Genomic DNA, 16,899 nt, shown 5'->3' on the forward strand with positions numbered 1-16,899 from the left:
GGCTTAGGACCTTAATATGACATGCAAATGAACATAGATCCTTAAATAATACTCTCTTTATGTGGTCATTATTGTAAACATGCCCTCATCTTTACTACCCCAAAATGTCTATTCTGACAAGACAAAGCCCTGCCAATAACTTCTGAAAGTCAGTTAACAAAAGACTTTTATGAAACACAGTGTCATGACAAACCAAACAGCTTGTTTCCTTAATCTCTGCAAGGCACTTCAAGCCCACAAGGTGCAGCTGTTAGCTGTCTTTTAGACAGTTATATGCCAAGTACTCCTGGCTATTACACTCTTTGGCCATATGACTACGGTTCTGGGAATTTAATTATTTTCCCATGTACTACAAGCCGTGCACACTGAGCTCTATAAAAATGCGCTGCCCAACTCGTAGTGGTTTCCAAAGCATCTCCTTTTAGAGGAACTGGATATGCTGTGAAAACATACCACCCCAAGACAGCAGAGTTTCATGGGTTTTTATGCTGTGTAGAAAGAAGCCAGCTCAGACACGATGCTTCACCCTATCAACTGGTCTAATTTTGAGTTTGCTCTTTTTTTTTAACAAGAAGTCATTGACAACATGACCAGAACACTTAAGAAAAAGCACTGGAAGACCATTCTACCACTGACAGGGAGAAAACAAAGAGACACATTTAAATTTGCTCGGGCCAACCACCTCTGTTGACAGACCCATCACAGAAGACAAACCCTGAACAACTTGGGTCATGATGGCAGAAACGTTAAGAGAGTACAGTTAAATGCTCTCATATTGATAGGAACTTGAGTGAGGGGAAAAACATGCTCCAGCTGAAAAATGAAAGAAACTAAGATTTAACTGTAACTTCTGTATGCACTGAGCTCAGCGAGAAGACTGAAATGTGGTGAGGAAAGCCCAGGAGAAAAATATTTCAAAATCTTTAACCAAGGTTACATTGAAAGAAACAAACTCACCTAATTTTAAAGCACATATGTACAGAAAACAGAGGCACCACCATCCCTTTTGCAATGCTGCAGAACAAGGAAAATGAAACCCATAAATCAGCAGATTTGCACAAGCACTTAGGAAGTACATGGGAAAACAACGCAAGCTGCCCCCCCAGAAATAACGACTCCAAACGATGCGCTTGCCTCCGTGCTGCACCCAGGGACAGGGAGACCAGCAGCAGGGACAGCCCTGGGCAGCCACATGCAGGCACAGCTAGGAGCCAAGGAAGGACTGGCTTATACAGCTTTCTACTCCACATTCCTCCAAATTTTACAAATACATCTGCATAATTTTATATTAGCAAACATCACAAGTTTCTGCTCAAAACCAATGAAAAAAAAGGACACTTTCAGAATCATTTCATATAATAAAAAAGCCAAATACCCTACAATATCTGTTTGTCATGTAATACGAGGAAATACTGGTTTAATTTATGTAGTGTGAAAGCTGACAATATGTTTTGCAGTTTTGTTTAAATAGCTACTGTTCTCATGTTAGCTGTAAATGAATCTTAACGCTAAAAATAACCTGTAATAGAAATAATGTGAAATCCAGTAATTCAAGATAGTGCTGACCAGGAATCATTACTGCACTACTGTTTCTAGTGTAGGAGTGAAAAAAGAATTTTAAGGTAAAATGTTGGGGTTTAATTTAAACATTTAATTTAATTTGTGAATTTGCACAGATATGTATGGGGGTTTGATTCTGAATAAAAGATATTCCTTTCCTTAAAAAATGTCACAATGTTTTATTTCAGCTTTTCAAACAAAAAAGATCTTTTTAGGATTATGTAATTTACATTGAATTTGAGCTTTAAAATGGAAACACAAAAGAATATTTAGCTTGAATTTCTCTTTAGTTTGAATTGGAAAGCTGGGATTTTGCTATTGCCTTCAAGATAACCACATATGGTTTTTTACATTACGTGCATTTGAAAAAGAAATTTAAACAAAAAGTAATTTCAGAATGAAAAATATATACTTTATCTTCTCAGGAAGGTCAGAAGTCCCATTTTGATTTTAGTAAAATAAAAAGCACAATCAGATGTGACATATTTCTGGGAAAAAGTTCTGGTTTCCATTAAAAGAACCTTGACAATCCTTGAAAGCATTTTTCCCAGCGCTGATGAAATTGTGATTTAAGCACCCACCTCACGCCAGGTATAGACCCCTGGGTGAGTTCCCCAGGCTTGATGCGCCTCAAGAATGCTCCGGAAGAAACACACAGTTTGTTGCTTTATCTGTAATTTAACTTCAGAAGCTGAAGAGAAACTAGAACAAATATAAGCTGTGGCAGTGAAATGCATGAGAAAACCTGCCTATAAAACAGACTGCGGAGCAGCGCTTGCATACTCAGCCCCCGCTGATGCGCCCAACATGCCGATGCTGACCTTCACCGCATGACCAAGGACACATCTCTGCACTGGTGAGGTTTTTGCAATGGTTTCTCAATGTGTCACTGTAAAACCAGTCTCCTTGTGTATTAAGGCTTGCTGACCCAGCCCCCTGTCCCCAACTCTCAATGCTCAATGCAGTGGCCATCTGCCTACAACATTCTGCACCATTTGCAGCGGCAGGGAAAACATTATTTAAAAATATACAGCAGTGTTGAAAGATCTAACTGGGAAATAATGTGATCTAAGACAAGAAATATATACAGCATTACCCTAGTTGGGCAATTTCTGGACATGCCAGTAAACTCTGATAAGCAAAAAGAAGGCGGTTTGGGGGTGCACTCTCAGGCTGATGAGATAATGAAAAGCCACCCAGGGGCAATCATGTCTGTAAGAAAATCTTTGCAATAACAGTAACAAAAATGCAGTTACTCCGGACTTACAGGAATGTTACAGCAGATAGCAAAAAAAGGAATCAAATGCCAGCCCGTCCAAAGAGCGATATATCTATGTTTATTCTCAAGCTTTAGCCCCAATGTCTAAATATTAAAGTTAGAGTGATCAGAAAGGTCAGAGAGATAAGGAATGAAATAATCAACTGAAAGCATGACACATGCTTCCCTTTGGATCCTCACCTTTGTTACACTTTTCAAACCCTTCTCCCTTTCACAAACTAGGGGTAAATTCCTCATTTATCTCAGAGAGTCAGAAGTTTTGCTGCTTAGGGACCAAGCTTTCTCCCAGTGTCTCCTGCCTCCACTGCAGATCCTGAAACCTGTCCACACACTTTGGCCACGCATCCCCAGAGAGCTGCAGGGAGCAGCTCGCATGCTGCCATGGCCCTTTGGCTCCCTGCATCCGTCCACCTCTCCATCCCCACTCAAGGGTGCCCCTCCTGCGGCGTAGTGCATGCAAACTCCTGCCAGCCTTTGCATTAGATGTGCCACTCATGTTAGTCATCGGCAGCACTCAGTGACTTGGCAGGCTCCAGAGGCCACTGAAAAGCTCGTTTCTTTTTGAGTTCAGTTAGCCCTGCTGTTTTGCTGAGTTACAGTGTTTTCTTCTGCATTTAGCAAGGATCCTGTAAGATTTGCCGACAAAACATCTTAAGAAGTGAAACTGAAATGTATGTATTTGTAAATGATGCAGGGGAACCTAAGCACCCAGATTCAAATGTGCAGAGTCATTTCTATTGCGGATGCTGGTACTGGTTGCCTATGGTATGCCAAAGAAAGAAAACCCAAATATCCCATAAACTAAAATGCCCTAGAATTGAACATCCACTGAATTTCAGGAGAATCCACATTCAAATGGATTTCTGATGATATCCAACCTTCTGAACGTCCTCCTGCTCCTGTCCACAAAGCACCGGACTGGCACGTGGGTACCTGCAGTCCTGCTCCTCACTCTGCCACGCTGCAGGAAATGCACTATTCCTTCACAAGAACAAGTAATCAATATTTAGTGAGTTCAAGCAGTCAAAAAAGGTGATAATCTCAATGACTTGTGACCATGTGTTTCTTTTTAAAGGTGTGAAATAAGCCAAGACACTCCTCAGTCAATGCTGAACAATGCTCTTCCTCCCAAACAGCCAAGTAGCGTCATTAGAAACACCAACGTACTCCTATCACCTGCTGCAAAGACACTGCCACACAATATGTTGATTTCCATGTTGCAACAGCTACACTGACAGCACCAAGGGAAGCCACACAGCCAGCTACATGTGGGTTTAAGCCTGCTCCTTCCCAGAATGATAGCTCTTGGCATTTTACTACCACGTTCCACCTCTTGTAAGTTTTAGCTCAGCATCAAGAGTCTGAACATACCATCTGAAGTCTTCAACCACAGAAGACAAAAGTTTGAGCAAACCTGGAGTAAGGTCTTCGCCTACACTGGCCAGGAACAAGGGATTTAGAAACATTAGCTTACTGTAGCTAGCTGTGGGGATCCAGACAGTCCTGAAAATACCAACCAAACTCTCTAATGTCTACATGGCTAGCTCCCTCCCACCTCACCCATTCCTATCCTTCACACTCTTTTGAGTGTCAGCTGGTCTTTGATGGTGAGAATGTATTTGGTCTTACTCTGTTCCCTGTTCCTCCACTGTATGCCTCTAGCTGTCAAACCTTTAGAAAGCAAGTTTCTCAGCATGGCCAATGCCCATATTGTCAGTTCAAATGCTAATAAAACAACAGATTTATCCCTAACAATATTTTTATTCACAATAACACATTGCATTCCTTACAGAAAGCCGTTTACAATATTTACACTAATTTGCTTAGACAACATTAAGAGAAGACCTGCAGATGACAAATCATAGGTTATTGTCACCTACTATAAATAAGTGATTCTAAAATTTCTGCTGTACAAAACACATTGTAATCATCTCTCTTGCATCATCTCCTGCGCCGTACTTTAGAAGCCCACAGCTTCCACGTGCAATGCAGTTTTACAGCTGTGTGTTCCATTTAACTCTTGCAGTTGATAGTGGGGGCATGTTTTTGGAAAGCACCTCTAAGCCAGCTGCCTCTCAGCTTCCCCACAGCAGCATTCTGCCAATTTGCAGAACACCACTAGAAACTGAGAAGAATCAAATTTGTAATTCTTTTGGATCCTTCTCATGTCCTCTAGTTTTGCATAAGATCAGAACAAAAAGGACCTCTATACATCGAATTATGCATGGTCTTAGAGAAAAATAAAGTCATGTCCGCATTGTAAAAGAGTGGTAGCTCCACTGATTATGTATTAAAATATAATTCTCTATGTATCTGTTGCCTGGATGTTTTGGTATATCAGGCCTCTGTAACCATTGGCCTCACATTCAGTCTTCCTATACAGAGGAAAGAGAACTTACTTTTCTCATAATCTGGGTACCTGTTCTTGCAAAGTGCAAAATTTGGTTAATTATATTGCTGGGATAGGATGCCATTAGTACAGAAATAGCTCCTTCATGGGCACCTGTGTCAGTTCATATTCCCCTCACTTAGTGGAGCTTCAGGTTAGGAGCAGTGGTGGATCAGGGGGCTCAGTGCTTACCTGCAGACCAGAGGGAATTGCCTTTGGAGCTTGTCATTGCTTAAGCTAAGAAAAGATAATAGTACATATTATTGTCTATGGAAATGCTGATGTTTTTCTGTGGTGTCCATAAAGGGGGAAGGGAGACAGACCTAAGAAAGGATGACTTAGAAAGGACTTGGGAGGAACACCCTGGAGACGGGAGAGAAGAGCACTGAGTAGCATGGCAAGAGGCTAGGCCTGCAGTTATGGTACACTCAGCATGGTAAACTGAGGTCTCTCTCAGAGGGTATCAGTCCTACCCACCATGAAATACTGGCTCTCTGGCCCAGGTACAAGGACTAGTTTCTAGCCAACACCGTCTAGTCTGACAGTCACAGGTGCTTTCTCAGAGGATTCAGAAGTGTCTGGTTAAACCACAGGGATACCTGCAGCCGGTACACTTAGGGGGTTCACTGCTTCAGAGGCAGGTGAAGAAATGAAGCACTGATTTGCAGACACACAGAGGAGGATGCTTCTTCACCTGTCTAAGCCAGGGTAGAACTGCAGGCATTGAGCATATACTTGTGCCAGCACAAGCAATGTGGCTGGAAGGCCATCATCTGCCACACAGCTCTGGGATCTCACCAACCAGAACTGAAAGATAAAGGGCCAGTCCTGAATTTCTTGGGCCCCAAACTGTCATTTCAGTAAGATTCTGGGGAGATGAAGAAGAGCACAAGATGCATCTCTCGGGCAAGATTTGGTCAAGAGTGGAAAGCTGGGGTCATATAAGCACTTGATTCTCTCCCTTGGCATAGAGGACAGGCTTGCATCAAAGCAGAGCAAACCCAGCCCAATAACTACCGTTATTTTCCTTACATTTAGGGAACGAAGCAGGCTTACATTTCTCCCTTCCACCGCCGCGCCCGCGAGCTGTACCAGCCCCGCGCTGCAGGGCACAGGCGGCACCGTGCGCGCCGCTTCCCGTGCGCCGCAGGGACCGCCAGGGGGCGCCAAGGCAGCGGGCCGCGGGGGACCCCCGGGAACGGCAGCGGGAGAGCCCCCGGCACAGCCCCTGGGAACGCCGGCACAGCGCCCGGGAACGGCAGCGGGAGAGCCCCCGGGAACGGCAGCGGGAGAGCCCCCGGCACAGCCCCCGGGAACGCCGGCACAGCCCCCGGGAACGGCAGCGGGAGAGCCCCCAGCACAGCCCCCGGGAACGGCAGCGGGAGAGCCCCCGGCACAGCCCCCGGGAACGGCAGCGGGAGAGCCCCCGGCACAGCCCCCGGGAACGCCAGCGGCCGCGGCATATCTGGCCGACGGTGGCAGCCTGGCAGGGCCTGGCGTTTTTACCAGCAGAACCGGAGCAGATGTTTAAATGCGCCTTCAGGAGCCGAATCACGCTGCCTTGCCCTTAGCTGGGCACGTCCGAGTATTCAGGCCCGGTGCTTCGCGACCTAAACCCACCTGCTAGCGGATGGCTGCCGTCCTGAGCCACGGGACAACCCGCGATGGCTCCATTTTGTCACCGCTGCGGTTTGCTCCATGCTCTCCCCCCCTAGGTGAGCTCTCCTCCTGCCCTGGGGTGGGAAGGAAACTACAGTTACTGTAGACCAGATGCCTAGCACTTGCATGGCTGAAGTTCAGTTAAATGAATCCCATTTTCAGCTGTATTGCTTCGTTGGGATTATGGAAAAATGACAAGTCATCGCCAGAAGGGTCTGAGATTCTGCTTGTAGAATGCCACACAACCTGGAGCTTTTGGGTCCCTGACTTGGTGAAAAAGAAGATGCTGGATGACCACACGGACTCATCTAAGAAGGCAATTAACAGACTTTGTGTGAGCTCCCCGAGGATTACCAGCCAGCAGCAGAAGCTGCTCTACATGCTCTGCTGGCAGCAGCATATGGCGATTCACCAGCACCTGGAATTAAGCAGCAGACTTTCCCCTTGCTGCGCCCTGCCTCCTCAGCCGCACCACAGACCGTCCCCACGTCACTCCCTGGTCCCAAACCCTGTGTGTTTTGACCAGGAACATGTTTTTAGCGAACATTGTACATGCAGTAAACCATGGAACATAACAAAAGCAGAATTAAAAAAAACAAATTCAAAACACTTATCCATTTTATTTTGATTACTTGTGAAAAATCCCCTTGGCCCAGCAACTTGTTCCTGACTTGTATCTATTCACGTGTGAATCTCTACACGAGTTCACTTCTGGTATAAAATCCAAAAATTTCCATGTACGAAGACCATCTGCTTGGAGAACCTGGGCAGTTGGAGAAGTGATAATCTGATGTGCATTGTTCGTGTGAACACACACATACGAACACGCACAACACGTATTCCTGTGAGTTCTCACAAACTGTCCCAGGGAAATCCATGAAGCATCACTAAAAATATAGCTTATGCACATTAGTTTCCAAGTCTCTAATTTGTCATTATTAAACTAGAGGTTTAATTATTATTGTAGTTATTAATTAATTATAGCATAATGAGAAAAAATTAATCTATTAAATATAAAGTTAAATAGCAAAATTGTCATGAACTAAAGAAGGGTTCTTAGCTGCAATCCTTTATGGTCAGTGACAAGAAAGAGAGGAAAAATAAGGTGAATTTTGCCTAGAAGTGCCTGCTGGAGACACCTAAAATACATAACCGACTGTCCCAGGAGCATGTTACCGTTCCTTGACCCCACAGACAACCCAGCTCAGGTACAAACCCCAGCACTACAGATACCTACATTTCTGCTTCTGTTAACAGAAGGACCGTGGTCACGCAGTTATTACTTGTTTGGGGTGGGATCACAGCTAGAGGACCGTATGAATCATTGTGTAGAGACAAACTATTACATGGTCTCGCTCTTAGCTGGGAATTCTGAAAGTCTACTAAGTAAAAAAACAGAACCAACTTTCTTGCAACTATTCGGTCAACTAATAACCCAAACCTATCTTAATCCTTACACATTTGTGTATCTCATCTCAAGTTAATCACTGATATAAATTAGCTAGTACCCAACAATCACATAGGGTGCCCATGAATAGTATGTAATTGGCAGGGGAGGTGGGAGGGGAGCAGACTAACACTAGAATTAGACATCGTCGTCATCATCATTATCAGAAGGCACCATTTCTGCAAGGTGATTCAAAATGAATACAACATATATTCCTGTGTTATGTATATTCGGATACTTATTAATGCTGTAGAAAGCTGGAGATGTCACTTCCATACAACCTCTTGCAAGTTTCTACAGTTTACTTTTGCAAAAGCAAATAGCATTTGCAGGAGCACAACAGCATCATAAAAATCAATTGGCTTTGGCTGATTCAGATTAGGAATTCCTATCAGTAGTTATCACTCTCTGCAAATCTAGATCTGTGTAACTACCATCATGGCATGCTGCCTGGTCATTTTTTTCTTTTCAGACTGAGGGCAGCCCTTACAGTATTCAAAATAGTTTATTAATTTTCAATATCCTTTCTCCTCTTTTCTTCTAGTGAGAAAAATTTCCCAGAATGTTCTTTTCAACTTAATCTATGACATTATATATTATGAATTATACCAGTATTTGGCTTTAAAAACTGTGAATCTATCCAAAGAGCGGGGTGAGATGTCAGTGTTAGTGTACAGAGGTAAACAGAGCATGGTTCTGCGTGGAATTAGAGCACCTCTAACTCATGCAGGGTCTGAAAAGGAAGACAAACTGCCTTAAAAAAACAATTCTTGTTCTGACACAAATGAAGTCATGTTATTTTAGGGACTACCCCAGGACACCAAATAGCAAAGCATTTTAAGAATCACAGAAAATGAACGCAAAATTGAAAGAATATTGAAAAATCAAATCTCTTCCAAGGAGCAATTTCTCTTTCACTGAGAGAAATCAGATACCCAATCAATAAATAAATGGCCCATAGCCCATAGACTATTACTGTGAGCAAACCAAAATGCACCGAGACTCAACACGCCAAGGTATGGCATTGGGAAAGGTAGAGAGAAAAATACTGTTCTCATTACAAAAAGCCATTTGCTCTTCATATGCTTCAGATTTATGAAGAACTGTGGACTTTGAGCACAGACTATGGGCTTATGCAGAAGGTAAGAAAGCAGACTGGGGTGTAAACCCACCCCTCTGCTCATTGCCTGTGCAGAGTAGAGGGGCAGAGCCCACTGCCCCCCACCCCACGAGCTGTGCCTGCAGGGTGCTAGCAGTGCACTGGGATAGGCTGGTGGCTGGTGCTCCTCCTGCCGCATCCCTTGGGAGAGGAGAGGATGCAGAGGAGGGAGAGTGACACAGAGCTGCTTCTGAGTCACAGCAGCTCCTGGGGCAAGGTAGCTTTTGTGCTTCTGTGGCTCGAGGCTGAGCTCCACTCACAGCTGTGGCTTGACACAGGACATGATGTACATATATATAGTCCAGACTAATCCCCGAAAAGGAGCCCTCACCAGATGAAGAGTTATATTCAGCCAGCAAACACACTATAAACGGTCTCCAAGTGAATACTGGGCAAAATCTGGCCTATGCTGCTTGCACATAAATTACTGGACTTCTTAAATTTTGATTATTACTTTCTTTTTCAAAGCTAATATATTGTTCTGCCACTTACTGTAGTCTAGTGAAAAAGCCATATTGCATCTCCTGCCATTGAGCTCTGGGAACTTTTTCAGTTTGCAACAGTTTCAGAAAAACAAGGGTTTGAGGGCAATGGTGCTAGGGAATCTTGCTAGCAGAAGTCTTTGCTTTCAGCGTGTGTGAGTCTCTTAAATCTCTCAACAATTTTCTCCCCGCACAGTTTCCTTCATGAATTTTTTCATTCAGTGCAGAAAAATTCAGCACAGCAAAAAACAACAGTGAGAGACTCAAGAGCCATCAGATTTGTTATGCTCTTCAAAGAACAGAGGAACCTTTTGTTGTTCTAGACATGCGACAGCAGCTCCAACACTGCTGCTGCTCTATGCGGGGATATAATAGTCCTGCAGAAAAGTGGCTAAGATGCGTACAAGCAACATGCCATGGGTTTTTATTAGCATAACACTGGGAGAGCACTTCACTGCCCTGGAAAACTTTCTGCTGTGGATCCCTACCATCTGGGGAACTGAAAAACTGAATTGAAAAAAATGACGTCTACTTCTATAGAGCAGAATAATTAAATAACAGTTTGATATTTCCTGGCAGATGAATAATGGCAATGATATTTACAGTTCTAACACTGAAAGGAGCCTGTAATCCTAGTTTATCCATTCACAAGTTAAGCAATTCACCTCCTGTACTCCAGTCCTGTACTCCAGTCAGCTGGAGCCAAGCTAATGCAGAAGGTTAACCAGTTTTATTGCTGCTTCTGGCTGGGCCAACTTCCAGCCCTTGTTTTAAACATGTTTCTCTTAATGTGAACTCAACTTATGAAGTGTACTCAAGTTCCTTGAAATATTATATATCCACCTCAGGAAACCAAGGTTAACCTGAGAAGCGGGCACTTGAGCAGTTTTACAGGTAATGGGAAGTTTGCAAGGAAAGTGCCCATAATTCCAGGAAGGAGAAGTGTTGGTTGTTTTGGAAACATGGGCAATTGGGCTTGTATGAGGACTGTCATCCCCATCAGCACAGTAAGAAAGAGCCTTGGGAACAAGACAAGTGCTACTACAGCCTGAGCTAATGTTTTTCAGCTGGAGTCACAAAGGGACTCCTGCCCTCACAGGGTCAGGCAGAGACAGGACCCACTGAACATGAGGTGGGCACTGGCTGGGGAGTACCCTTCACTGGTTGCTCAAGAAAAAAGCCTCACACCTAGCTTGCTGGGTGACAGCTCATCTCTGTCCACTTTGCAAAGGAAGGAATTTATTCCTATAGTAAGCAATATACTAAAAGATTATTTACAAGTTAAGTGGATTTTTCTGGAACAGTTTCACTGATAAAGCAATGCAGCAGACAAAAGGACAAAGCTCATCATCTTACTTGAATTTTCCCTCTCTCTTCATCGACTTATAAAGCACAGCAAGTGAAATCAGAAACTGCCGTATCTGCAAAGCATTTCTGAACAACTAAAGTTCATATTGAAACTGGGGCAGGCATGAGGCTGGAAATACTGTGAAATGTCTTTCTTTAAACCTTTCCGTGGTGCTTCTGGAAAATGTCACTTGGGAAAGATTTATTTCCCTGGGAAAGCTTTGCTTTTTAAAGAAGCAAAAGCTTCTAGTAATTTTAACGCACGCCCAATTAACCATTGCCTGTGGGTTGCTGTTTTGGCTAGCGCTAGGTGTCTGACCACATGGATCATATTTACACTAGTAAGTTTAAGCTTTTGTTATTCACAGGTTCTCTATGCCTACATTATAAATAGGAACAACTTCTGGGATGATTTGGTTAAAAGACCTGCAGCAGAACGGCATGTTTACCATCCTGCAAAGCCCACATAACACGAGGTTACATGAATTTTTAAATGTTATTAGCACAATAAAAAGCACAATGTGCATAGAATATACCATCTTAGGGGTTTATAATCTGCACCAACATACCTGATAGTGTGGGAAACAAGGCCACAGTGCAGTATGTGAAGCGCCTCGCATGGGGGACAGATCTCTTTACACCAGCACGGTTTTGGAACCAGCTGGCTGCAAGTGGGCATTGTGTTCTGTGGCGGGTCCACTCCATTATTGATGAGTTATTTTATGTATTATGCAGTACTGTAATGAAGATGCAGTATGTCCTCTGTGGTGCTGGGAAGTCTTGGGGCAATATTACCAAATAAAACAGTCACTGCATTGTAGATGATGAATACAGCTGACTGACTTTCCCAGCAGTTATGCTTTAGTGCCACTGAAATACCAAGAGATGCAAGACTAGTTGGAAAAATTCTAATGAAAAAATGAACTGAATATAACATTACAGAATGCTATTAAAAAAAACCACCTGTGTAGCCTTTCATCTGAAATCCCGTGCATCATGACCTTCACACACATTGACAGAAACCTTGCAAATACTTAGGGTATCTAACTAGGAGAGAGAATGTATGCTATATACTACCAGTTTATCTGCTGTTTAATAAATCAATGCTTTACCCTTCTATTTCTCCCCTTATTTTGGAGGGCTCAAAGTGCTTTCCAAGGAACTTCCTCCCAGCAATATGAAAACACAGTCACTTCTGGATGAGGATAAGAGCAGAATGACTGAAGGAATGGAAAAAGATCTCAAACTCTGAAGAACTTCATCAAATCCAACTTATGGGAAAGGGGGCTGGAGAAACCATGGAGGAAAAGAAAAGTTAGCAGATGTGCTAATCAGCAGAGGAGCAAGGAGCAATCCTTCTGACTGGCAAAATGTCCCTGCACAGTTAAAGCTGGGTCTGTGAAGCTCCGTGTCAGAAGGCACAGGGCTGAACTCTGCCATATATCCATATACCTGTATCGTGTGGTCTGTAAGGCTTTCTTACAAGAAAAAAAAATAATAATCACTATTCATTTTGTTCAAACCTCTCCCCGGTTATTTCATGCTTTCCTCCAACTTCGTCCTTTTTAGTCAGGTAAGGCAGCTGACCTCTGTAACTATGACTGACTGCAACAAGCCCTCTGCATAAGGCCTTCCAGCACATGGTGTCTAGGCTTAGGAGATATGATTTTCTTGCATTTTAAGTCAACAATAACTGTCCAAGTCCCCAGGGCAAAGACATCAAAACGAAAGCAAAAGCCTGTAATATGCTAGATTCACTGCACCGTAGGCAGCTGTCACCAGCAGGCTGCACAGATCAGACTCTCAGTTCTTCTCCAAGAGGTACCAAGTCTTTAAGCCATGGAAGCCCAAGACACCCTCAGAGCTGGTCACGCCAAGCCACAAAGCCAAGCCACTGCCTCCTTCTGCAGCACGGAAGCATGCAGGTGCCATCAGCGACAAGCAGGCAAGCAAGAACAGTGTTCTTGAGCAAATAAGAACATTCACTCAAATGAGTGAATTGAGCAAATAAGGAAGGAAAGAAATGAAGCCATTACTTTGCTTGTCCCTAACAATTTGGGGAGCAAGAAAATAGTCTCATTCACTTTCTCAGGGAAGTATAACTGCTCGCTGGGAGAAGCACTGAGTGTACAGGCTCTGTTAAGCCCTGCAGAAAGAGTTACCTCCTTGGGCACCACTAGCTTTCCTACAAAATTATACCAGGAAAGGACTTGCCCATTTTAGCTTACTGATATCCTTACCTTATGTCCTGCTTCAATAACCATGCTGTGCTGCCACCAGTCATTGAATTTGTTAAATCTAAAAGGATGTAAGCTCTGAAGAACATGAACCTTGAACCTTGCCTTTAACAAACATCAAACAGCCTGTGAGCAGGATCCATGCAAAATGCTTTTTGTTGCAGTATCCCTGGGCAAGAAGGGGTGATGCTCTGTTCCCAGTGAAATCTGGCTAGAGGTGACAAGCTAAGGTGGTGACACTCCTTGCATCAGGTAACTTATGCCAGTAAAAGGTCTGGCTTCACAAAGTGGACACCCATGAAGAAAAATGATTTAATGGGAAGTCATCTGTCATACTAATGTTCTTAGTAAATGACACCATTAAAGAACTGTAAGCAAGAGATTGGTAATGAGCAAGTCAATGTTATCATTTGCTCTCATTTCACAGGCTGGCTCAGAACCAACTCTTCATTTTTTATTGTAAAGGAGAACAGATTAAAGAGATGTATAAGGAAATCAAAGTAATTAGGCATGTAAACAAGCTGGCAGGTAAACAGTTGTGATTCAGTGAGGCAACTGTCAACCTCTAAAGGAAGGAAGGTACCCATCTGTATTATTATTTTCTTTTTTTGTCTTTTTTTATATAATTTCAGATTACTCCTAACACAATCATTAGCATCCTTACAACACACAAGACTGAGCTGTGTTCAGCTCTGACACCACAAGGCTTGCTTTACCCCACCCTGAGGACACACAGTGGGAGAAGCTCCCGTCACAGCACTGAGAATTGGGCCATGCGTAAGGTGGCCAGCACTCCCTGTGCTTGAGCGTGAGTTCATCCACTGCAGAAATAAGACTAGACAGCAAATTTACAATATGGCTTGGCTTTTCTCCCAACTTTCCCAAACCTCAGGATGTCAGAATCCTGGGAAGAATCCCTCCACAAGGATGATCTTGACATGCTGGATGTAGGATCTGATTCAGCCCATTTAACCATAGGCATTTAATGAAAACACTCGGTTTAGTTTTCACTAATGCCCCATGTTATCAGCACAGAGACGTCAGTGCCTGTGGTGAATGATCTTGGGTATCGTAGTGTCTCTCATGAAGAAGTGGGATAGTACAGTAATTGTCAATCCTAGTTCATAGTTTTATATTCATTTGAAGTGACTCATTCAGTTGAAAGTCAACACTGCCTAAAAATTATTTCCAACTCCCCAAAACACGGACTGCTATAATTCTTTTAAACTAATTCAACTTAATTCACCATTCAGAAACCCACACCATTGCTTTGAGACTAAGAGTAGTTATTTTCCCAAATGTTACAGCACCCTGATTCCACGCCTGCTGAAGATACGATGCAGTCTCAGATTTCCTGCTGTAGTTTACCACGATTAATTTTAGTCTATGCAAGTGGGCGGTAGAACAAAGGGAGAAGCAGTCATGGAAGCCAGAATCTGTATCCAACTCCGGGAAGATTAGCAGTACCTAAATACAATCATGTCTCAGCAGGGAATATATGAAACAAGTAAACATTAAAACCAGCACATCTCAAGTAGTGAGAGTAGCGTATCCCAAACAGTAACGCCAGCAGATAGGGTAGTCTGTACTATGAACGTGCCAAAGGGAACCTCTGTTTCACTCTCTGGTTTTGGTTGAGGATTTTATTAGTGTGTGAGCAGTTCTGTGCGTACAAATGCACTCCTTAAAGCTGTCATCCATCTGCCTAAGCACGTGAGCAAGTTTTAATACATGGATGCGTAGATATAATAAATACATTTTTTTCCCTAATGATTTTTCCATATGAAAAAGCAAACCCTAATGTAGCATGTAGGCAGCAGAATGGATGGAGTATGCAGGCAGTGGATATGCCTGAAAAGATAAACAGATACGTTTGTGTGAATTCCTATTTACATTAATTAATGCCTGCAAAAGCTTATGTGCTATATAAGCCTAGAAAAGCAGATCTGAAAAAACATTTTACACCTTATATCCATTATGTACTTTTGCTGTCAACTCACATGCTGAGATCATTGCAATAACTGGGAAACTTATAAAAGTCCTCAATATAATCTATTATCAATTTGTAGCTAATACAATTTTAAGGAGAAGTATTTATAGAAATAAATTTTGTAATTAAAAAAAACTATAGAAATGAATATTTTGGGAATTTGTTTTACAGAATCATAGCATCAGATTTTTTTTTAAAAAAACACATAAGCTGAAATTCCCTTTAAACCAAATCTCAGGTTTTGACAAGCTCATCTGTAAAGAATGGGACAATTGGCAATCTTTGAAACTTTAAGGACTTTATGTATATATCTCTCATATTTTTCCCTATATGAGAGAAAAGGGGTTGTTGAAGACTGAATGTTTACCAGGAAATTTTTTTTACTAGAGAAGTAAGAAAGAATTTTTTTCATCTGTGACCCAATTCATGTCTGTCTATGTGACAACTACAAACTTTAAATGCAAGCTCTTCATCATGGGCTGGATCTTATGTCTGTAAAGCATCTAACACACTTTGGTGTGCTAAGTAAATGAATAAAAGAATACCCCCCAAAATGCAAATCATTATTTGCTGTATATTCATGAACTTCTCAGAAATCTAATAGGCTTGTCAAGTATTCAGAAATAACTTTCTTAAAAATATTTGTTGTTCTTTGCTAGGTGTAGCTAACATAATTTAAGTATCCACTTTAAGATAGTCTCTTTCATTTTAGCCTAAGAGCAAAAAATTCTCATTTTGAGACTCATGTTTCCACAAGGCACCTCCCTGGAACCACCTCAAAATCTTACAAAACCCCCACTCCCTTTGACATGAAGATACAGATGGGAAAAAAAAGCCCCCAATATTAAGGGCTTTCAGAAGAAAGGCAGACTCATCATAGATATTAAACCAGTCACTACATCAAGACCATATACAAGTATCCAAATTTTGGAGTCTTGTCTGGTGGTCTAACAGGGTTGAGCATATAAAAGCAGCCAAAGAGCTCTGTACTCTTCAGGCTTGCATGAGTTTAGGACTGGTGAGAGCACGCCAGAGTTCCTCCTAAAGTCTCCTGCTGTAGGACAGCTAGAGCTGAAAAAGCTCAAGCTGAAGAAGGCAGAATTCAGTCCTCAATACTTCTAAATATATCTCAGAATTTAAAGACATTTCTTGATTTTTGATGACTTCTGCATTTGTCAGCTTAATAGGATGAACAGAACTAGCAAAAGAAAAAATACAAACTTTGCATTTGTCAGCTTAATAGGATGAATAAAAATAGTAAAAGAAAAAATATGAACTTTCATATTATAAATACACCTTTTAGTTAAACATATTTATGTATTGAAGGTTGTCAGGAGACAACCTCTCTCT

The 16,899-nt window shown here is 42.4% G+C and overlaps 1 protein-coding gene across 3 annotated transcripts in view; it reads right to left on the minus strand.

The window, feature by feature from the left end:
- The window catches only part of EVL (Enah/Vasp-like), a 157,367-nt gene that overhangs the window by 51,416 nt on the left and 89,052 nt on the right, over positions 1–16,899 (minus strand). The gene's annotated exons all lie outside the window — the stretch shown is intronic.

Source organism: Falco cherrug, chromosome 7, assembly GCF_023634085.1.
Source record: "Falco cherrug isolate bFalChe1 chromosome 7, bFalChe1.pri, whole genome shotgun sequence".
NCBI lineage: Eukaryota > Metazoa > Chordata > Aves > Falconiformes > Falconidae > Falco > Falco cherrug.